The 24,140-nt window shown below is 37.2% G+C and overlaps 1 pseudogene; it reads right to left on the bottom strand.

The window, feature by feature from the left end:
* Positions 1 to 12,237, bottom strand: part of LOC149254281 (uncharacterized) — a 70,822-nt pseudogene extending 58,585 nt beyond the window's left edge.
* Positions 12,238 to 24,140: the final 11,903 nt, after the last annotated feature.

A 24,140-nucleotide genomic window follows, 5' to 3' on the forward strand; every position in this document is an offset into this window, starting at 1 on the left:
GCCACAACAGAAGTTCTTTCAGAAAGAGCACCCAGTTAGGGTAACCAAAAATTAGTCAATAAGCTTATGGTTGAGCCAAGGTAAGAAGATCAACATGTGTTGAAGTGCCAGGATGGTACAATTGGTTATGGCACAACCAATTATGGTTTGAGATATGTCTCAAACGATGAAGTACAATTGTAGGGATTCACATATTCTAATTGGGTAGAGAGTGAAAAAGACAGGAAGAGTTCATCATGATGTTTCTTCAGTTTGAGATCCATTATGATTTCTTGGATGATCAGGAAGCATACATCTATCATACTCAATATTGCAGGGGCTGAATATTGTAGCTTGGTTGGAAAATTAAGAAGCAGTATGGCTTCGTAAAAATACTTGCAAGCTTGTTTGAACAAGCATAGGTGACAACCATGTTGATAGGTCAAAGCGTAATAAAATCTAGTACCAAGACATGGATCTAGTACCAAGACTAGTCTGTAAACCATGTGTCAGAGGGATCAGAATTATGGTGACTAGTTGATGCTAATGTTGTACCATGTGTCAGGAGTATTGACCAGGATTATGGTGATGATACATCATAGATTAGAGGTAGCGACTGGAATTATGGAAACTAGTTGATGTTATTGATTTACCATGTGTTAGAGTTGTTGACCAAGTAATTAAATGATGTTTATGCTAATGATGAATTGTTATAACCTTTTCTTAGAGAAATTTGTCAACAAGAGAATATTTGGATAATCATTATGAATACCTCCCTAGATAAGAGGTAGCATTGAATTTTGTAGCTATGGCCGGTATTCGTAATTAATATTTTATCCCTTGAATTATGTAAGACATATTCTTCATGTCATTTTTATTTTAGCCCTTGAAATATAATTAATATAAGACATGTTCTTCGTGTCGATTACAAAAGAGAAAAAAATTGAATTTCTAATATTGAATTTTTTCCCCCAAAAAATAAGTCGTCCCTCTAAGAAGTCAGGTCAGACTACCCCTTTGGTCACACCCATTTGGCCTCCTAGACAATTATAAATAAAGGCTTTGACCTCCTCCAAAAGGCAACTCGATCATCTTCTATACAAAGAGAAATTAGATCATCTGAGCCAGAGATAATTCAGACCATTGAAGCAAAGGATTCGACGAATCTAAGGCATAGTATGGAAAGATATGAGGCAATGTTTTCTGGGCCCTTCTGGATAGTAGGACTAAGATTCTTGGGCACAATAGAAGACCTAAATTTAGCCCTAGCAAATAAAAAAAGGTTGAATTCATTAGACAACAACTTGACTTGTCTAAACGGTGACCAGGTGTGAAAGGGGTTATGTTACTAGTCAACTTGACTTTATGTTTGACTAGATGCATCTCTATTGAACTTAATGATTTCTCTAAGAAAAATGTTGTTGGGTTTTCTCCCATGTGGGTTTTCTTAGGATAAATTATTATGCCTCTTGTTTGATTGTCTCTTTGTGATCCTACTAGCATTTTATTTATATTGGTGAGATCTTTTGTGTAATTACTTTATGATGAATTTGAATGAAAGGAAAGATTAACTAAAGAAATCATAAGAAGTAATTATCAGTTTAGAAGATCCCTAAAAATTCAACAGTCTAATGGATGGATCATTAATCAACACAACATCACAATTCCCACCAACTTACAAATATGTCAACTGACCATAAGAAGAAATGAGAAATGTTCCTTATCCCTTTTCCTCGGTTTGGTTGACAAAAATTAACTCACGAACACACCTTCTTCGAATGACAATATTGTTAATCAGATCATTAGGCTACCAGTATAACTAAGAATGTCTATAATTCCCTTCGAATTATGTTACATGACGAGAAGTATTGACTAAAGGGAAACTACCATAATTTGGATATAGTGAAAATCATGATTCTATTGGGTGATATGGAAAGCTTTGTCGATGGATGACATCCAAATTCACAAATATATTTGTCATTTTTAGGAAAGCTAGATTCTTGGACCTCTGCCATTTCAACCCTCTTCCAACTAAGTGTATCGTCTTATCCCTATTAACCCATTTGATCTAATGTTGGGTTAAAGACTTCCAATATCTAGATCCAAAGAAATTTTCAAGTGTTTGTTTTAGGAAAATGCAAAGTTTTAGACCTTCTTCCCCCTACTGTCTTCTAGTGAAGCCTACAATCTTGGCCTTGCTAGCCCATGTGACTAGGGGCTAGGGATAAGAACTCTCATCCTCGAATTTCTAAGAACTTACAAGATTCAAAATGGATTTCCAAAGTTGCTCCTTATTGATTTATCCTGACTTTGATGGGTGTATATTTTCCCAATTTCCTCTGAGGAGTCCCAAATCCTGCTTATCTTGAAAAGGCATCCAAGATTTAGGCCCACATAAATTAATTTTCATTGTTTTAATGTAAGTTTCATAATTGGAATAATACATGCATTCACATTCATTTAAAAGGGTTATACCAACCAAATCAAGTCCTTCTCATATATAAATAGGTTTCTTAAGTTTACTAGTGGTCTCTTTAAATCTTAAGGTTAAATGTTCTGTGAAGGCTCCTTACATTAAATCTTCACTCTAAGGCTCAAGCCTTTACTCAGGATTTTGGGTCCACTTCATCAATAGAACCCACTACTCATAGGAAACATATTTAAGGTATCCTTTGTCTAGTTGTTGTTACACATCAATTAATATACTCGGGGAATCCTTATAGGCATGCATAAGCATACATAATACGTAACAACATGCTTGCTTAAAAATATATATAACATTGATCGTAATTACTCATAGAGCACATTATATAAACATTAAGCATTTAATACAAGGTGGAAACACTTAAATTTTGAATGTTTCCACCAACTGGTTGCAAACCTTCAATGTTCCTCCCAACCATAGACCACATTATTATTATCTCTCAACAACGAGTCAACCCCAATTTGAGGCTATAAATTCACACGGGAAAGGCTTATTCTAGAGCCAAATTGGACACACAATACCATTTAGGTATGAGGCCTCACTCTGGTATACCAATTTGACCAGTTCTTCCTTTAAGCTCCAACGTTTTCCTAGGGAATCAAGGCGAACTTGGTCATATAATCAATTGGGTAGCACAACCAATTTCCCTACCAAGCTCCAACCTCACCCGAAATGAGCAAGGAAATTTTTTGGCCAATTAATTCTCCCTCCAAGCTACAACATCACCCAATATAGGCAAGAAGAATTGATTATCTAATTCCACTATGGATTCACAATAAATTTCGAGTCACTAAGTTAAATGGTTATCTTAGGTTACTGGTCAATGGTTGACCCACGTCACAAGCTAAAGATTGACTTGGGTCACAAGGTTCAATATAAAGAATTCCCTTGCCAATTCTAAATGCCAGTCTATCACAATATACACAACGGTCAACAAAACCCTATGATAACTACCAAAAATATTTGTTATTCCATACGGTTAAAGACTCATTCAAGTCATAGGGTAATGGTTAACTCAAGGCATGGGTTTTATGACTGTCTTAGCTATCGAGGTTTGAGCTTCATCTGAGCTCATAACTCATCTCCAAATCCAACCACAAAGTACCTACAAATAACACTAAGTATATTTTACCTGGATCTCTTTGAAGGCGTATCGAATGGTATGAAGCCTTCCTTAACCTAATGGGAAAAATTGACTTATATATGCATGTGAATTCTCTTCCAAGTAGCACGTGAGGGACTCACTCCCATAACTTTAGACTTAGGATATAATATATTTTCATGAATATATGCTTCATTCATTAAATGATTATATGAAGGGTTTTTTCATTTACCATGATTAGGATCCATGTTAGGGTTATGCCTTCTCACATTTCCCTATTGTGGAGTTCTCACCCCCACACTCTTTTCTTTGGGTGGTCTGTAATTTGACGTATTTTTATTATCATGTGTGAGATTACATTTTACAACAATAAGCTCATTGTCCTTAAAACAATAATCATAGGAACACATGCCCAAAAACATATAAACAATTAAATATACATGGGCATACAAGCCCCACACAATCTAACTCACCAACTTAATAATAAGGTATTTGAGTACATAGAAGAGCTCATCCTAAGATTTTTACAAAGCCAAAATACATGAGATTATGTCTTCCCAATTAAAAAATGATCCTTTGTAAAGTATGTAATGCATAAGGAGTACCCAATATTCTTGTAGCATCTATCTCTCCATATATCCTACTCATTAACATTACCATATCCAACATAGTAGGGTACTCAAATTAATAATAAGACAAACCTCACTTGTTATCTTTTGAAAGGTTTTGTGACCACATCACCAACACTTCAATTTGGTCCTATTGATTAACAAATGTCATTATCTTTTCACAAACTAGTTGTATAAGTTAGAGATATGATATTGGATGTGGGTTAAGAAATAATTTTTTTTATTGTTTGAATGAATCTTCCTATATTTAGGATTAACTCTTCTAGCTCTTTTAATTTTTCATTGGATCACATCTAAACATGAGAATATGCCAGACCAGGAGGTAACTCCTCAAAACAATTCATTGATATTCATTCAGGTTGGTCTTTATTATATACATGAGGGAGAGATTGTTCATTTCATCTCCCGGTGACTATTCATATTTTCTATTATTTATTTACATCAATTTCAGTTATTCACCCAATCCTGATGATTAGGTGTCAACATTCCCCCCCTTAATCTGAAGGGATGTTGGTGAGTCCAAGCATCGTTCTGAATCTTTCAAGCTTTTCTCTTCCAAGCACTTTGGTGAAGATGTCCGCAATTTGCTCATTAGTGAAACAATGGCGGAGATGGATTGTTTTGGCCTCAACATGATGTCGAATCAGATGATATTTAGTATTGATGTGCTTCATTCGATCATGGAACTTTGGGTTCTTGGCCAACTTTATTGCCGAGGTATTGTCAATCATGAGTGGAGTCGATTGTACTTGTTTTACCTGCAAATCTTCAAGAATTTTCCTGAGCCACACCATTTCTTTTGTTGCCTCAGCTGCTACCACATATTCTACCTCTGTTGTGGAATCTGTTGGAACTAATTGTTTGCGTGATCTCCAGGAGACAGCTCCTGATCCAAAACTCATAGCATAACTTGAAATAGATACCCCAGTTTCTTTGTCTCCATCGAAGTCTGAATCAAAGTATCCAATCAAGCTGAAGTCGTCCATCTGCGTATAATTGATTCCAAAGTCTTGCGTTCCCTTCAAGTACCTTATAACTCTTTTTGCAGCAGACCAATGTCCCTCACAAGGCTTTTGCATAAACCTGGAGAGGATTCCAACAGCAAATGAAATGTCCGGTCTGGTAGTAGTTAGGTAGTTGAGACTTCCTACAAGCTGTCTATACTTTGTTACATCCTCAAATTCTTTTCCTTCAATGGATGTGAGCTTTATGTTTTGTTCCATTAGATTAGTAAGAGGATTACATTCTGTCATGCCAAACCTGTTCAACAGATCTCCAATGTACTTCTTTTGAGAAAGGAATATGGACTTCGGATGTTGAGTTACTTCAATACCAAGATAGTAATGAACATAGCCCAAATCAGTCATTTCAAAACCTTTCTTCAATTCCTTCTTTATGGATGCAATGTAGCTTTCATTGTTCCCTGTCATCAAAAGATCATCTACATATACCACAATATATACAACTGTTTTTCCAACTTTCTTGACAAATAAAGTTGCATCATCAAGATCATAATGTTTGAAATTGAGTTTCAGAAGATGCTCAGTTAGTTTTTCATACTAGGCTCGCGGTGCTTGTTTGAGGCCATACAAGGATTTCACAAGTTTTCATACTTTATGTTCATGTCCTTTCACAGAAAATCCTTCAGGTTGGGACATTAAAACATTCTCTTTTAGATCTCCATTCAAGAAAGAAGTTTTTACATCCATTTGATGGACTTTCCAACTATTCTACGCTGCTATGGCAAAGAGTGTCCGGATGGTAGCCCATTTTGTTGTGGGGGCAAAAGTCTCCTCATAATCGACCCCTTCCTTCTGTGCAAAACCTTTTGCCACAAGCCTAGCTTTGTGCTTGTCAAGTGAGCCATCAGCTTTATACTTGTTCTTGTAGACCCACTTGCAGCCAATTGGTTTGGTTCCTAATGGAGGATCAACCAACTTCCAAGTGCCATTCTTTATCAGGGCATCATACTCCTTTTGTATCGCTTCTTTCCATTCATCATGAGAAGCAGCTTCTTTGAAGGAAGTTGGTTCAAAATCTATAGACAAATTCAATTCACAATCATAAGAAACATCCATATCAACAGGTGAATCTGAGTCATCTACATCACCTCCATTTTGTCGGTTTGAATCTCTAGTTCCTGTCTTTCCAACCTCATCAGGATGAACACTTTCAAGTGTCTTTGTCAGCCACTTTAGAGGACCTTTCTCAGATGGTCTACGCTGCTCCGTTGATTGAGTTGGGACTGAATCAAGATTGAGTCTCCCAATTCTTTCAATCACATCACTCAAAGTATCATCCATTGTTGGTGTTTCATGTGGGAGAGAGTGCTTCAGAAGAAGATTCCACAGGTTGATCTAGTATAGGAATCTCCCCTTCACGATGTGGAATCTGATTATCAAATTCTTGAAATGATTTTTCATTTGCGAATCTATCCAAGCGATCAAGTTTCTGCACAACAACATTGACAGTTTTGGATAATTTAAGAAAGATTACATCTCTAGATACAACAAAATTTTTATTGACTTCATCATAGAGATGGTATGCTTTGGAGGTGTTTGAATACCCCAGGAAGATACACTTAGGACTTCTTGCACCAAGTTTGTTTCTATGTACCTTTGGTATCAAGGCATAACAGGTGGAACCAAAGACCCTGAGATGCTTTACCGAAGGAATGTGCCCATACCACATTTCATAAGGAGTTTTGTTTCTCATAGCATTAGATGGACATCTATTCTTTATATATACAGCACATAGAACTGCATCAGCCCAAAACACCAATTTTACATTTTTGAAAAACATCATGGAGTGCACCATATTTAAGATTGTCATATTTATTCTTTCAGCTACACCGTTCTGTTGGGGATTATAAGGCACAGTTGTTTGACATTTGATCCCATGTTGGCGAAGATAGTTTTCAAATTCATTTGAATTGTATTCTTTTCCATTATCAGTGTGAATAGAGCCAATATGAGATTGTGCATCATTTTTAATCCATGTATGAAAGTTCTTGAATGTTTTAAAAGCATCAGATTTGTTCTTCAATAAATAAACCCAACACATTCTGGTGTAGTCATCAATAAATGTCATCATATATTTATTTCCATTTGTAGAAGGAACAGGCATTGGACCACATAAATCTAAATGAATGAGTTCAAGTTTTCTATGTGCTCTTGAATATGAATCATGAAGACTGTTTGCTATGCTTTCCTAGAATACAAGCATCACATTTCTTAAGTTTCCTAGGAATTGTAGACAAACCAGTAACACCGTTTTTCTTCAACAAGCGGAGGCTGTCATAGTTCAAATGTCCAAATCTAGCATGCCATAATAAACTTGATGGAAGTGTACTTTCTTCATAATTAGAATTGTATGAGAAATGTTGTGCACGAGTAGAGGTACCCTACAGCTTGAGAAGCCTTTCTTCTTCTATCACCCTCATGACAAGTGAGTGGTCAGATGCTTTTCTCACCTCAAGCTTTCCATCAAACAAATGAATGGAGAGACCTTGCTGGCGGATGTGGACCAAGGACAGTAAGTTTCTCTTCAGTTGTGGGAGATATAGAACATGATGCAAAAGAAAGTCTGGAAGACCAGGAAATTTAAGCCTGATTGTGCCAAGACCTGATGGCTTGAGTTTTGATTGGTCTGAAAATTATACTGCTCCATCAACATTGTCAGTAAATTCTTCAAAAAAATCTTTTCTATGAGTCATGTGGCAAGTTGCTTCTGAATCAAGCAACCAATAATTTTTCCAAGAAGCAAGTGAAGCATTAAATAAGTCTTCATTTACTCCAATATTACATTGTGCCACAACATAATGAGCGGATTCAGGTGCTTTACCTTTATCTTTGTCATTAGGTTTACCTTTGGGTTGGTTTCTTTGCTACTCAATTTTGTCCCAAGGTAACTTGCATGTGGAGGCATCATGTGATCCATTTCTTTTGCAGCGTATGCAGTGCAAATCTGGCTTTTCTCCTTGAGAGTGTCTGCCCCCCCACCTCTGAAATATCTTCCTCTTCCTCTTCGACCACCTCTTCCTCTGGAAGAATCTTGGGCAAGATTATTTTCTTTATGAGCAAGGCACATATCCTCTTCAGAAGATTCAAGGGTTGTCTTCTTTCCAAAAGCTTTCTCGCTTTCAACAAATTTTTTCACAAGAGAGTCAAAGGTAATATCTTTGAGACTTCCATTTGCTTGCAATGACTCAAGATAATTGGAGTAAGTAGGATAAAGTGCCTTGAGAAAAGAGATAAGAGGAATATCCAGTTCAACATTAGTGACTTTGATATCATGCATTATAGATTTTACTTATGATGCAAGAGCAAGAGGATCATTGTTTTGTAATTCAAGAGTGAAGAGTTTAATCATGAGTTGAACAACTTTAAGTGCAGAGTGTGAGTCATAGAGTTCTTTCAGCTTTTGTAACGCTTCGAAAGCAGTTGAAAATGGCAAAATATGGCTACTCACCTATTCACTTACAGATGCTGCAATTAATGCATAGGCTTTTCTATTCTTATTTTCCCAAATGGCGAACTCTTTGTCTGAGGTAGGTTGTTCTGGCTCTTTGTCTCTGTCTCCAACACACACTCCTTTCTAGAACTCATTGAAAATGAGGGTGTTTTTTATCTGCTGGGACCACTCAGGATAGTTCTCCTTGCCAATGAGAACTACTCCCACAATAGATATGATTGAATGCATTGTAAAATCTGAGTACTGTGGAAAAAAAAAAATACTTCTGTTGTAAAATTTTACTCCTAATGGTAAAAAAAAATGTGATCCTAGTATATGAAAACAGAGGTATTATGTGGGGAAGGTGGTTTATGGGGGAGGGGTTTATGGGGAGGGTGTATATGGAACGAGATTCATTGAACGCATAATATCATATGGCGGTATGGTGCGTAGAGATACGACCGAGCGGGAGGACCATATATCAGAGCATGGTATATCATTCAACATAAGTGTCCACAACATTATACTATTGAACGGAGTCCACAAAGTTATATATTAAAAACAATGATATATGGTATGTGGGCATATGATAGGCTTCGCTATATATGGAGTTCAAATAACAGTGGTATATGAGGATTCAGGAATATATGCAACAATAATATGGTATGGCGTTACAGTATACCAATAGAGCCGCGACAACAGAGCCGTGGGTGGAGGCACAGCGAAGGGGAGGTATGCGGATTCAAAACAATGTATACCACAACAGATTCAAAACAATATAAAACCACAACTTCAAAACAACTCAATGCAGTGAGCGTGGAAATGGAAGCAGAGTTTAGGACCTTCATTCAACATAACCTGGAGCAAAGTTCAATGTATGAAATGAATATGGAGTTCATTCAACGTATGCAACAGATTGGGAGAGCATTAACTGGAATATGGTGAGGAGCGATCAGTTACCATTCCTCCACCTACGAGTCTCAGCCTTCCTTCCTCCTGCGTGGAGGCACCAGCAGCGCCAAGAGTTTCGACCCCAACTCACTCCACAGCACCTCCAGGCAGCAACTAGCTCCAATCGACTCCTTCAATGCAGTAACGCACTTCAACAATGAATGAGATTTCGCAGGGATTTGACAGAGATGTCAGCCTGCAAAAAATGCAGAACATAGGCAGAATAGGGAGTTACAAAGCAGAGGGAAGCCAAAAATGGCGCTGGCTCTGATACCATGTCAGACCAGGAGGTAACTCCTCAAAACAATTCATTGATATTCATTCAAGTTGGTCTTTATTATATACATGAGGGAGAGATTGTTCATTTCATCTCCCGGTGACTATTCATATTTTCTATTATTTATTTACATCAATTTCAGTTATTCACCCAATCCTGATGATTAGGTGTCAACAGAATAACTTTCTTGTATATATGATATTTGAACCGTGTGAATTATTATGATTTATCATGGTTTCATCAAACTATCGTAAACAACTACTCAAGTTTCCCATATACTAGTAACTCCATGTTAAACATTGCGTCTTTGAATATGTGGCTTTTAATTATGGATTCAAAGTTGCAAGGACTAGTTCTACTTTGATGTTTCCTCTCTTCCTATTCTTAAGATCAATGCTACTTCTATTATTTAAAACTAAGTCCATTGGAAAACTTTACACAGATAACCATTACATTCAAATACAAATGCTTAAATTCTAATTTAAATGTATAGTCCATGTTCTATTCTAAAGCATTGGCTCAAAAAAAAAAAAAAAAAAATGTAGAACTTTTAGATGTATCGAAACTTGATCAATTTTTATTTTATAAATACCATATTTCTTGAGATGTTTTCTTAATTATGAAGTAAATTTAAAAGGATGTAATCTAAACATTTTATATTTTTTTTTGTTTTAGAATATTTTTAGATGAGTTTTACATAATATCTAGTTAAAAATAGTTGGAATGGTAAATTTGAATTTTTAAATCTATATAAATTAGATGTCTAGGGTTTCCAAGCAAACATTTCATCAAATTTTGATCCCTCTTAACACATGATAGATCTAGATTTAAGATGATCCTAGGTTGGTTTTTAATATGCATGTGCCAACAAAATTTACCGAACTCACTAGAGGTGTAAACATTTTCTCAAATTTAGATTCCTTTCTAATGTTTAAGATGGATCTACACTAGTTATTAAAATGGCACATGTCAACTCCACGTAATGCACATACTAGAATTACACACCTTCCTAATCCATTGAAATGTTTTAACCATAACAAAAAAAAAATTAAACATAGTTACATTATATATAGAGAGATAGATAGATATATATATATATATATATATATATATATATATCTATATATATATATATATATATATATATATATATATATATATATATATATATATATATATATATATATATATATATATATATATATATATGTATGTATGTATATATTATTTGCAATCCACATTGAAATATTTGTTTACTATTGATATTTCTTAAATATCTTTTGTTAATTCTATATTAAAAATTGAATGAAATACACATATTTTTTATAGTGAGAAGTAGAAAATACCCATCATCACAATAAGAAATCTCTCCCTTCTATAATATATATCAATTTGATAAAGAAATATTTTATCTAAGGTGGACATTGAAAGATTTTATTTATGGTAAACATTAAATATTTTTTCTACCCTAAGAAGCTAATTCCGCAACCCAATATGAGGGAGATGTGTAATTCATTTTGTGCTCCACCTCGAAGTGACATGTCTCCCTTTTTTTTTTGTCAATCAAATTTATTTCATTAGATTTTCAAAATGGCATGGCATACAAAATGTGCCTCAACAGTCCCCACACTCTCGTTCTGACCAGACTTTTTGAGGTTGGGGACTGGAGGATACCAAAAAAGACACTTAGCATACATTATTTTTGTGAGGCATAGAAGTCATGTCATACTAGTAATAACCAAAAAAGAGACCAAAACTGACATCATCAAATCAAGGAGGGGGGTGGGGGGAAGTATAGGGGGGGCGGAAAAGTAACCAACATGATCATGAATGTGGAAATAAATATGTTCCACTCTCGCTTCCAAGTTGTGAAGGTGATCATTAGTGCGACGGTGACTGCGTCGGAGACTATCTAGTTGAGCCAGTATTTCATTTTGACTATACTGAATATCAGTAAGGTAGGCCACTATCTCATTCTAGTTGTCATACATGTGGTCCCTTAGGATTTCCAAATCAATTTGGATGTACCGGAACTGCTCAGCAAGGGAGTCCAAAGAAGCCATGGCCTCAATGCAGCTTGGAGGGCAAGCTGGAGAAATGGCTTATGCACCCTCTATCTCTGGGCTTTCCGTATTGGTGGATGATGAACTATATTCAAGCTCAGGATTGCCAAACTGGGCATGTTGGCCCCTCCCATGACAAGGGCGTCCCTGTTGGCGGGGCATATCACACTTACCGTTGATTGAAAACCGACTACAGGAGAAGACCAAGAAGAGGTCGTTGTGATACCTGCAAGAGGCGATGCAAAACCAAAGACCACGGCACCACTACCACCACTGACAGGAAACCTGAAGACTAACATAGGAATTACTTGAATGAAGCAAACCAAAGGAAACCCTGACCAGAGAACTAGATGGGAAAAACCCTCCTCGCAACCTAGGCGAGTTATGAGAGCAGAAAACACTAGCCCAGATGAGAGGAGAAACTTTTCTGACTTCAATATAGCATAGAGACTCAAACCACATTCCAAATTTTCCAAAGAACAAGATATCACTATCTCTCTGGAACAGACCAGGAGGAACGTTGAACACTAAGACCACATTAGAACTTCTGCCAACCCACATAGGCAAACTCTTGAAACCGCATAGAAAAGTAGGGGAACTAAAAAACACAGAGACCTTACCTCGAGCACCAGATGAAGGAATCCGTACTTTCTAGAGATTTGCAGAAAATCGAAGACGTGCAGCGACTAGAAGGCAGAACCAGACACTACTCACTCGAGTATCAGGTCCCAAAATAATACCAGTAAGCAAAGACAAGCCCAAACCAGAGAATTGCATTTGCACTCGTCCCTCCTTAACCTCGGAAGAAACCTTAAAGAGCTACCATGGCACCAAACCTAAACACCTCCAACCTCCTCACAACCCCAACTCATCACCCAATTTAGCAGACTGGATCAAAAATATCTCCAAAGAACAAATATAACAACCAGATGAAGGTAATTAATCGTCACGCATGAGATTTGATGGTAGGGACGGCACATAAAGGCCAAGTAATTACACGCATGGCGAAGGCGCGGGCCCCAATGGCCTCACTTGGGACACTTGTACCCTCATATGATCACCCCCATTGGGGAGAGAGGATTCTGTCAGGCCAGGCAGTAACTCTCCAAGGGCAGAAAAACTGATTGGTGTTTATTCCATAGGTATGTTATTGTCTTATACATTAGGAGTGATTATTCAGTTCATCTTCCGATGACTGTTCACATTCCTGATTTATTTATTTTACAAATTCCCCAATCATGAAGATTAGGTGTCAACATCCCCCCCCTTAATCTGAAGGGATGTTGGTGAGTCCAAGCATCATTCTAAATCGTTCAAGCTTTTCCTTTCCAAGTGCTTTGGTGAAGATGTCTGCAATTTGCTCATTTGTGGAACAATGACGGAGATGGATTGTTTTGGCCTCAACATGATGTCGAATCAGATGATATTTAGTATTGATATGTTTTGTTCGATCATGGAACTTTGGATTCTTGGCCAACTTTATTGCAGAGGTGTTATCAATCATGAGCGGAGTTGATTGTACTTGTTTTACCTGCAAATCTTCAAGAATTTTCCTGAGCCACACAATTTCTTTCGTTGCTTCAGCTGCTGCCACGTATTCTGCTTCAGTTGTGGAATCTGCTGGAACTGATTGTTTGCATGATCTCCAGGAGACAGCTCCTGATCCAAGACTCATAGCATATCATGAAGTAGATACCCCAGTTTCTTTGTCTCCATCGAAGTCTGAATCAGAGTATCCAATCAAGCTGAAGTCGTCCACCTGTGTATACTTGATTCCAAGGTCTTGAGTTCCCTTCAAGTACCTTAGAACTCTTTTTGCAGCAGACCAATGTCCCTCACAAGGCTTTTGCATGAACCTGGAGAGGATTCCAACAGTAAATGAAATGTTTGGTCTGGTAGTAGTGAGGTAGATGAGACTTCCTACAAGCTGTCTATACTTTGTTGCATCCTCAAATTCCTTTCCTTCAATAGATGTGAGCTTTAAGTTTTGTTCCGTTGGAGTAGAAAGAGGATTGCACTCTGTCATCCCAAATCTGTTTAACAAATCTCCAATGTATTTCTTTTGAGAAAGAAATATGGATTTTGGATGTTGGGTTACTTCAATGCCAAGATAGTAATGAACATAGCCCAAATCAGTCATTTCAAAACTTTTCCCTAATTCCTTCTTTATGGATGCAATGTGGCTTTCATTGTTCCTTATCATTAAAAGATCATCTACATATACCACAAGATACACAACTATTTTGCCAACTTTCTTGACAAATAAAGTTGCATCATCAAGATCAAAATGATTGAAGTTGAGTTTCAGAAGATGCTCAGTTAGTTTTTCATACCAGGCTCGCGGTGCTTGTTTGAGGCCATACAAGGACTTCACAAGTTTGCATACTTTATGTTCATGTCCTTTCACAGCAAATCCTTCAGGATGGGACATAAAAACATTCTCTTTTAGATCTCCATTGCTGTGGGGGCAAAAGTTTCCTCATAATCGACCCCTTCCTTCTGTGCAAAGCCTTTTGCCACAAGCCTAGCTTTGTGCTTGTCAAGTGAGCCATCAGCTTTGTATTTGTTCTTGTAGACCCACTTGCAGCCAATTGGTTTGGTTCCAAATGGAGGATCAACCAGCTTCCAAGTGCCATTCTTTATGAGGGCATCATACTCCTTTTTCATCGCTTCTTTCCATTCATCATGAGAAGCAGCTTCTTTGAAGGAAGTTGGTTCAAAATCTGTAGACAAGTTCAATTCACAATCATAAGTAACATCCATATCAACAGGTGAATTAGAGTCATCTACATCACCTCCATTTTGTCGGTTTGAATTTCTGGTTCCTATTTTTCCAATTTCATCAGGATGAACACTTTCAAGTGTCTTTGTCAGCCACTTTGGGGGACCTTTCTGAGTTGGTCCAGGCTGCTCTGTTGATTGAGTTGGGACTGAATCAAGATTGAGTCTCCCAATTCTATCAATTACATCACTTAAAGCATCATCCGTTGTTGGAGTTTCATGCAGGGGAGATTGTTCTTCAGAAGAAGATTCCACATGTTGATCTAGTATAGGAATCCCCCCTTCAAGATGTGGAATCTGATTATCAAATTCTTGAAATGATTTCGTTTTTGCGAATCTATCCAAGCGATCAAGTTGCCGCTCAACAACATTGTCAGATTTGGATGATTCAAGAAAAATTACATCTCTAGATACAACAAACTTTTTATTTACTTCATCATAGAGACGGTATGCTTTGGAGGTGTTTGAATACCCCAGGAAGATACACTTACGACTTCTAGCACCAAGTTTGTTTCTATGTACCTTTGGTATCAAAGCATAACAGGTGGAACCAAAGATCCTGATATGTTTTACCGAAGGAACATGTCCATACCACAATTCATAAGGAGTCTTGTTTCTTATAGCATTAGATGGACATCTATTCTTTATATATGCAGCACATAGAACAGCATCAGCCCAAAACATTATCTTTACATTTTTGAAGAAAAGCATGGATCGTACCATATTCAAGATTGTTCTATTCATTCTTTCAGCTACACCATTTTGTTGGGGATTATAAGGCACAGTTGTTTGATGTTTGATCCCATGTTGGCGAAGATAGTTTTCAAATTCATTTGATGTATATTCTTTTCCATTATCAGTGCGAATAGACCCAATATGAGATTGTGCATCATTTTCAATCCATTTATGAAAATTCTTGAATGTTTGAAAAGCATCAGATTTGTTCTTCAATAAATAAACCCAACACATTCTGGTGTAATCATCAATAAATGTCATGATATATTTATTTCCATTTGCAGAAGGAACAAGCATTGGACCACTTAAATCTAAATGAATGAGTTCAAGCTTCCTATGTGCTCTTGAATGTGAATCATGAAAAGACTGTTTGCTATGCTTTCCTAGAATGCAAGCATCACATTGCTTATGTTTCCTAGGAATTGTAAGCAAAACAGCAACACCATTTTTCTTCAATAAGCGGAGACTGTCATAGTTTAAATGTCCAAATCTAGCATGCCATAATAAACTTGATGGAAGTGTACCTTCTTCATGATGAGAGATATATGAGAAATGTTGTGCATGAGCAGAGGTTCCTTGCAGTTTGAGAAGTCTTTCTTCTTCTATTCCCCTCATGACAAGTGAGTGGTCAGATGCTTTTCTTACCTCAAGCTTGCCATCAAACATATGAATGGAGTGACCTTGCTGTCGCATGTGGACCAAGGACAAAAAGTTTCTCTTGAGCTGTGGGAGATATAGAACATGATCCAGAAGAAAGTCTGGAAGACCAGGCAGTTTAAGCCTGATTGTGCCAAGCCCTGATGGCTTGATTTTTGACTAATATGCAAAGTATACTGCTCCATCAACATTGTCAGTGAAATATTCAAAAAAATCTTTCCTATGAGTCATATGACAGGTTGCTCCTGAATCAAGCAACCAATCATTTTTCGAAGAAGCAAGTGAAGCATTAAACAAATCTTCATTTACTCCAATGTTACATTGTGCCTCAATATAGTGAGTGGATTCAGGTGTTTTACCTTTTTCTGTATCATCAGTTTTACCTTTCTGCTGGTTTCTTTTCTGCTCGATTTTGTCCCATGGTAGCTTGCATGTAGAAGCATCATGTGATCCATTTCGTTTGTAGCGAATGCAATGTAGAACTGCTTTTTCTCCTTGAGAATGTCTACCCCCCTGCCTCTGAAGTATCTTCCTCTTCCTCTTCGACCACCTCTTCCTCTTGTAGAATCTTGAGCAGGATGCTTTTCTTTATGAGCAAGACACACAATCTCTTTAGAAGATTCAGGGACTGTCTTCTTTCCAAAGGCTTTCTCTCTTTCAGCAAACTTTTTCACAAGAGAGTCAAAGGTTATATCTTTAAGATTTCCATTTGCTTGTAAAGACTCAAGATAATTGGAGTAGGTAGGATAGAGTGCCTTGAGAAAAGCAATAAGAGGTATATCCAACTCAACCTTAGTGGATTTGATATCATGCATTATGGATTTTACTTCAGATGCAAGAGCACGAGGATCATTATTTTTCAGTTCAAGAGTGAAGAGTTTAATCATGAGCTGAACAACTTCAAGTGCAGAATGTGAGTCATAGAGTTCTTTGAGCTTTTGTAAAGCTTCAAAGGCAGTTGAATATGATGAAATATGGCGACTTACTTCTTCATTTACTGATGTTGCGATTAATGCATATGCTTTGTTGTTCTTGTTATCCCAAATGACGAGCTCTTTGTCTGATGTAGGTTGTACTGGGTCATTGTCTCCTTCTCCGACACACACTCCCTTCCACAACTCATTGAAGATGAGGGTGTGTTTTATCATCCGGGACCATTCAGGATAGTTCTCCTTGCCAATGAGAACTATTCCTACCATAGAGATGATTGAATGCATTCTGTAAAAAAAAATACTTCTGCTGATAGAAAAAATACTTCTGCTGATATACAGTGAAATTGTACTCAAAAGGGCATTCTCAAAAGATTTCAAATCTCTTCCTCATATACCAATATGTACGTCAATACTTCAAGCTACAACTTTATGCAACATATTTTCTCCAAATTTATTTTCTTCAAATCCCTCCAATGTTTGATATAAAAAGCATCCAGCATTTCAAATATTACGTATTACATATCACTTCAACCTTTTAAATGTAATATATGTCCATTACAAAATATTACATATTACTTCAACGCTTTACATATTACTTCAACCCTTTAAATGTAATATATGCCCATTACATTTCACATGTAATATACGCCCATTACAAAATATTACATATTACATTACCAAACAATGAAGCACGCAGGCGTGATGATTTCTCTGAGGAGCAGCGGTGCGTGATCTCTTAATATTGTGCAGTGGCAGTGCTTCTTCCTTCGGGAGCTCGGCCTCTTTGGATGCGCCTTATCTCGTTTAGCCACACAACAATGGCGTTCCCACAATATGCGGAGGTACAAATCAGTCTCGGCCTTTATATTGATGCGATCATGATACGCACTGGTTCCATGAACCTGCTCTGTGAAAAGCACGAGTCTTCAAGGATTTCATACAAATATTGAGTGTGGACACCAACAGCGACAACCTTCCCTTCGCCTATATCTCAATACTCACTGATTTGGATGAATCAAACCTATTGAATAATCTCTGTCAATTCAGTTCAGCCATTGAAGGCAAAACCACCATCATAAATTCGGAATTGGCATTTTCAATGTTGCTTAGGCTCGTAGCAGGTTTCCCTGTGTCTTCTCATCATAATGTGTCTGAATGGGTGCAAATCTCTGTGGGCATGCTAGCTAAAGCCGACAACATCCGAAAGGGAGGCCGGCTGGCGTGCAACAGGTCTGGCAATGGAGCGCTGATACAACAGTGTGGTGACAGTTATGGGAAGAGCAGCAGCATAGGTTTTTTTTGGTTTGGTGATCAGCGTGGAAAGAGCAGCAGTGTATGAAGGGAGGCCAGCTAGCGATATTTACCAAGCATAACGGTTGGAGGGCGGTTTATTGAGAGAAAATGTCAGGCAACTGACACCAACGAATATATGGGCAGCGTACTGTATGGAGCAGGGCTCAGGTAATGGAATATGGAGTAGAGCGCAGGTATTCAGTCAGACAAGGGAGTTACAAGGCACAAGAGCTAAAGAAAGGAGCTGGCTCTGATACCATATCAGGCTAGGCAGTAACTCTCTAAGGGCAGAAAAACTGATTGGTGTTTATTCCATAGGTATGTTATTGTTTTATACATTAGGAGTGATTGTTCAGTTCATCTTCTGATGACTGTTCACATTCCTGATTTATTTATTTTACAAATTCCCCAATCATGAAGATTAGGTGTCAACAGATTCAACTTCAATGAGGTCCTGGAGAGTCTGAAATTCGCTAGGATCTAAATCTATTGCACTCAGAGCATCATGCCATGGAAGGGAAAATTCTTTGTGTTGATTCTTTGCTCCTTAATTAGCCATCTAATTAGCCACTTTGTTTCCATCCCTGAGAACGTGACCAGAAGTGACATACTCAAATCTTTCCAAGATATTTTTTATCTGAATCAGCTAGGCCTCAAGACGCCAACTCTGAGCAATTTTGAAGATAGGAGAGCCATCAATGATCTTTTGATCCATCTGGAAAACCAATTTGGAATCCACCGCTAGATGGATCCTCAAGCAAGTCTGTTGCAGGGCAAGAGTGGGTCCCTTCTCTAAAGAAGTAAGTTTAGAAACATTATTTGTAGTGTATCCACAATAGTTGGCATAACAATCAGTAGGGGATCCCCTAAAGTTTCGCAAAATGCCACCGTACCTTGTCGGTCCCGGGGGCTGAATGAAGACAGAAGGGGATGAAGTTGGAGGACCCTTGATCGGAGAGAGGGTGGTCTCATATATTGAGAGAGGTTTAGTGAACGAAGAATCTATATTTATGAAGGGTCATCTTTCTAGTCTTCTGGTACCCATTGCTCCATTAGAATAGTCTCTCTTGTGTTTTCTTTAGCTATACCCCAGACAGAAGCATTGGAAGGGGTTTAGCCATGAAAGATAGCATGGTTCCTTTCTTTCCAGATATTCCAAAGGATAAAACCCAAGATCAGGCACTATGCCCTAATGATAATCAAATTTTAGAATCTATGATCGGGCCAGTTTTCAATGGTCTCCAGAATGTCTGCCTGATGGCGCACAAAGGGGCTAAAAAGGCCAGCAACTAGATCCCAAACTTATCCAGCAATAGGACATGCATTAATAAGGTGATGAAAAGATTCCTCCTGGTTTCTACATAGGGGGCACTGAGAGGGCCCCAAGAAAGACATGTCTCCCCTTTAAAACAAAAATAAAATATTATTTAAATAAACAACAATGTTGGCTATATATATATATATATATATATATATATCTAAAAACAGGAGGAACCCTAGGCCGGTGCCGAAGATGAACCCTAGCTTTACCGTCGTCGCTGCCTCGCCCTCGGCCGCCGTCTGGCCTCTGGTTTGCCATTTCGAAGCTGGAGACGCGCGTTTCAGTCCAGGATTACGGGACTATCATCTCCTTTCTCTTTTTTTTGCTGATACGCAGGTTTTCAATCACTCTCTGAAAGCTACCCTAGCCCTCTTTTGCTCTGCTCCCGGCATTGCTTCTGCGAGATCTTGGACCTCGGCTGCCGCATCTCTTACCAGCCGCCTCCATCAGAATGCAAACGCAGAGGCCAAGGATGAGCGCGCCGATTATTCTATCGTCTTTTCTCAGGCGGAGGCTCTTGGGAAGAAAGTCTCTATTCTGGAAGGCTGCTCATTCCTTCCATTGCCCTCTCTGTCCCCCCAAAACAACCATTCCTCTGTTCTAGATCTTCAGTTTTTTTTACGTGTCCTGGATCTACCTGGACGCATTGTCTGGAAGCTCTTCTGGGTGGATCGCATTGACAGATTCAATGGTCTTCGGACTCTCTCCTCTTCTCCTCACAAACCCCTACGACAAGTTCAGGGGAAGAAGGCCTTTCAATGCTCCAGCCGACTCTCGACTTGGATCTGCAAAGGAAAGCAGAACCCTGATCCTTCTGCCGCGTTTCAGATCCAGATCAGGCTTATCTCCGGCAAAACTCAGCTTCATTGGGTGAACTCGTCGGATTTAGTGCAGAACCTCAAGAATGCTCTGGATCTCAAGTTGGGGATACCCTCTGCAGCTCAACGACTTCTCCATGAAGGTAAACAACTTGAGGATTCTCTCCCTCTATCTTTCTATAGCATTATAAGAAATGCATCCATTACTCTTACTCTTCGATTGAGAGGGGGAGTTGTTGGGCAGTCCTCCTTTGCTAAGACGTTTTCATATAAAGATGTTGTCCATGCTCAGTTGCCTAAGTCTTCAACAGCAGGCCATCCATTTGAGGCTCCAAAGCCTTTTCTGGTAGACAAATCAGAGGACATTCCTTCCATCAATCTCTCCCATCCTGGGATTGATGATCGCTATCAGCTTTTTGCAGAATCCGCACTTGTATGCAGATTTAATGGGCTATGGCCTCGCACATCAGATCTATACCAATGGATCCATACCAATTGGACTAAAAAATGCCAGATATACTTATGTTCAAAAGGATTCTTCATTGTGGCTTTTGACCTAAATGAAGATTACCAGAAGGCCTTAACGGGAGGACCTTGGTTCTGGGGCTCGGCTGGGCTTTTTCTTACTCCTTGGTTTCCAGACTTCGACCCTACTACAGCTGTTATCACCAAAATTCCCATTTGGGTCAGGCTCCCGAACCTTCCGGCGCATCTATGGCATGTCTCTATCTTCATAGCCATTGCAGACACTTTAGGACGCTATCTGGCTGTAGATTCTACTCGGAAGGAAAATGGGCTCTTCACCTACGGTAGAATCTGTGCAGAAATAGATATTAGCAAAGGACTCCCGGATCAGATTAATCTCAAGTATGGAGATTTTCATTGGACTCAAACCTTGGATTATGAGAATACAGCCTTCCGTTGCCGCCATTGTCATCAAACAGGACACCTCCAAAGCTCCTGTTCCCAGTACCTCGACAAAAAGAAGAATCTGAAGCGCAAGCCCAAGTCCAAAAGTTGGAATCCTTGTGTGCCTCCCCCCCATGGACGATTCAGATTCCTCCAGTTCGGATGAGGAGGAAATTGTAGCAGATGGGCAGAACGTTGAGATTCCGCTGGAAGCTCCCTTGGACGATCCGGCAAACCCCTCCGTCTCTCAGATATCTCAGAAACGTTCTCATTTTACTTCGTCCTCAGACTCTGATAAGGATATTCCGCCGCCAGGGCAGAATAGTCTTCAACTTGTTTCGGCTCAGCCAAACTCCACTGGATGGGTCAGCGTAAGCAAGAAAAAAGGAAAAAAAAGTCGTGTGATAGTAACTGCCCCCTCAGGGTAGTTCTCTCTGCTTAATTCTAGTTTTTGTTATTCCGTGCTCTCTATAGCCCTCCTGGTTCTTCGCCTCGGAGCAAGGTGGAGCCTCTCTCCTTTGGCTCCCTTGCTTTTCTGCTTCGCTTGCATGCAAGCTTGATTGTACTATACTCTTCTTTTCTTAATAGAATTAGTCTTTATTCAGAAAAAAATAAAATAAAAATTAAAAAAAATTAAAAAAAAAAAAAATATATATATATATATATATATATATATATATATATATATATATATATATATATATTATTTTTAATGAAAATTATTATAAAACATCAATAATATCATTTTTATTGTGACTGGTTGGTTATTGCACCGAGACCAATATCATAGAAATGTTGTAATGTTCTATCATCTTAAACATTTTGACATGGTCGAACTACATAAAAATAAAAATAAAATAAAATAAAATAAATAATTATTGTAATTATTAATAAAATATTTTGACTCAATCAAATTATGTAAAACTAAAAATATAATTATAATTATAATAAATAATTAAACTATCAAGTTTACAAAGAGATCAAATCTCTTGAGGTGCAAACCTCTTTTGATCCTTTTTAGCACTTGTAGATCCTTTTAGAGTGAAAGAGATTTGATCCTTCTATGCACTTCGTAGATCCGGAGTTAAGATGAATTTAGGTTGATTGATATTACAACCCAATATATGGTAAAATATTTCACTTTCATTCTCAATCATAAATAAAATATTTCAACACTTAATTTTATATCAACCTTATATATAGATTTGTTTGTTTGTTTGTTTGTTTTGATGCTAACTATTAAAAATATCCCAAAATTTAAAGAAAATTAGAAAAGAGGTAATTTATTTTTAATATCAACTTTATATAGAGATAGGAAAAAAAAAAGTGATTAAAATTAAAATAATTATTTTGCTTTATAAAAAGAGTAATAAGATAAATATATGTAATTCATTTCATTTTTAATATGTGATAACTTTTTCTTTTCTTTTTTTCTTTTTGGATTTGTAATAGGAGAGATTGGCACTTGGTTTGGGGTCATACTTGCCTAAAATTAGGTACCACTGTACCTCTGGCCTATGATTGTCCTTCTCTCCATAGACCAAGTTACTTGGGATTTGAACTTTGAATCTCTTAGTGACACAATACTTCATATCAAGATGATGGCCAAGTGAGATGCACATAAGGAATAAAATTAATATGTGATGTTTAAAGAATAATAATAATAATCAATATACACCATGTTCATGGGGTTTTGGATAGACTCTAATGGGGTGTTCTGTTAAGGCACTCCTTGATGTGAAGTCTCCACCCAAATTGGGGTGATATATTGAACATGATGGAGATGTAGTATTTTACAAAAAACAATTATCAATATACATCATAAAGAAAATATTTCAATAAGTAATATTAATGTATATTTAAAAATAAGGGGAAAAATATTTTAATGTGAAATATTTCAATGTCAACTATGTATATATTGTATATGGCTAAAAAGAGACTATGTATATTATATATAAATAAATTGAAAAAAAAAACTTATGGTTAAAACATTTAGTGGGAATTGCAAGTTTAAGTTGTCTACTCTACACAATTCATGTTCTCAAAAATAATTTCAAGGAGTTCAATCCATTTATGCATTCAAAAATACAATTTAAATAGTGAAAATTTACTCTCACGAAGTCGCACAGACACACAAACACACACATATAACTAGTATAGATTCATCTTAAAGTCTAAAGAGAGATCAACTCTCTCGAGGTGCAAACCCTTTTGTACTCTAAAAAAAGTTTAAACCTCAAGAGATTTGATCTTTCTTGATACCTATCATGAATAAAACATCTCCTTCTAAAATATATATCAAGTTGATGAAAAAAATATTTTATTTAAGATAAGCATTGAAATACTTTATTTATGATCAACATTAAATATTTGTTTTATCATACAAGACAAAAATAACATATTTTATTATAAGATTTCTCAAACAAAATCTATCCATATTTTTTAATTTCAATTATTTTATTTTATATATATATATATATATAAATATTTGGTTTATTAATAATAAATTTTAAATATTAAATGATAAAAATTAAACACCTCCATCCTATTATATTGTTAAAGCCCCCTTCACTATTCCAAAGGTATAGTCACACTTGAGTATAGGATTACATTAAGGTATCACTTTGGATCTCTCCTCACAATCAACACAATTAAGATATAATATGCAGAAAAACTGTGAAAACTTACGTAATATATTATCTTCCCATTTTTCCATAGTTAATGCAAATCTATCTCACTTTGGCGATGTGTAGAAT

The sequence above is a fragment of the Pinus tabuliformis genome, chromosome 7 (assembly GCF_031772625.1).
Source record: "Pinus tabuliformis cultivar Carrire ecotype Pingquan chromosome 7, CPIR1, whole genome shotgun sequence".
In the NCBI taxonomy this organism is placed as follows: domain Eukaryota; kingdom Viridiplantae; phylum Streptophyta; class Pinopsida; order Pinales; family Pinaceae; genus Pinus; species Pinus tabuliformis.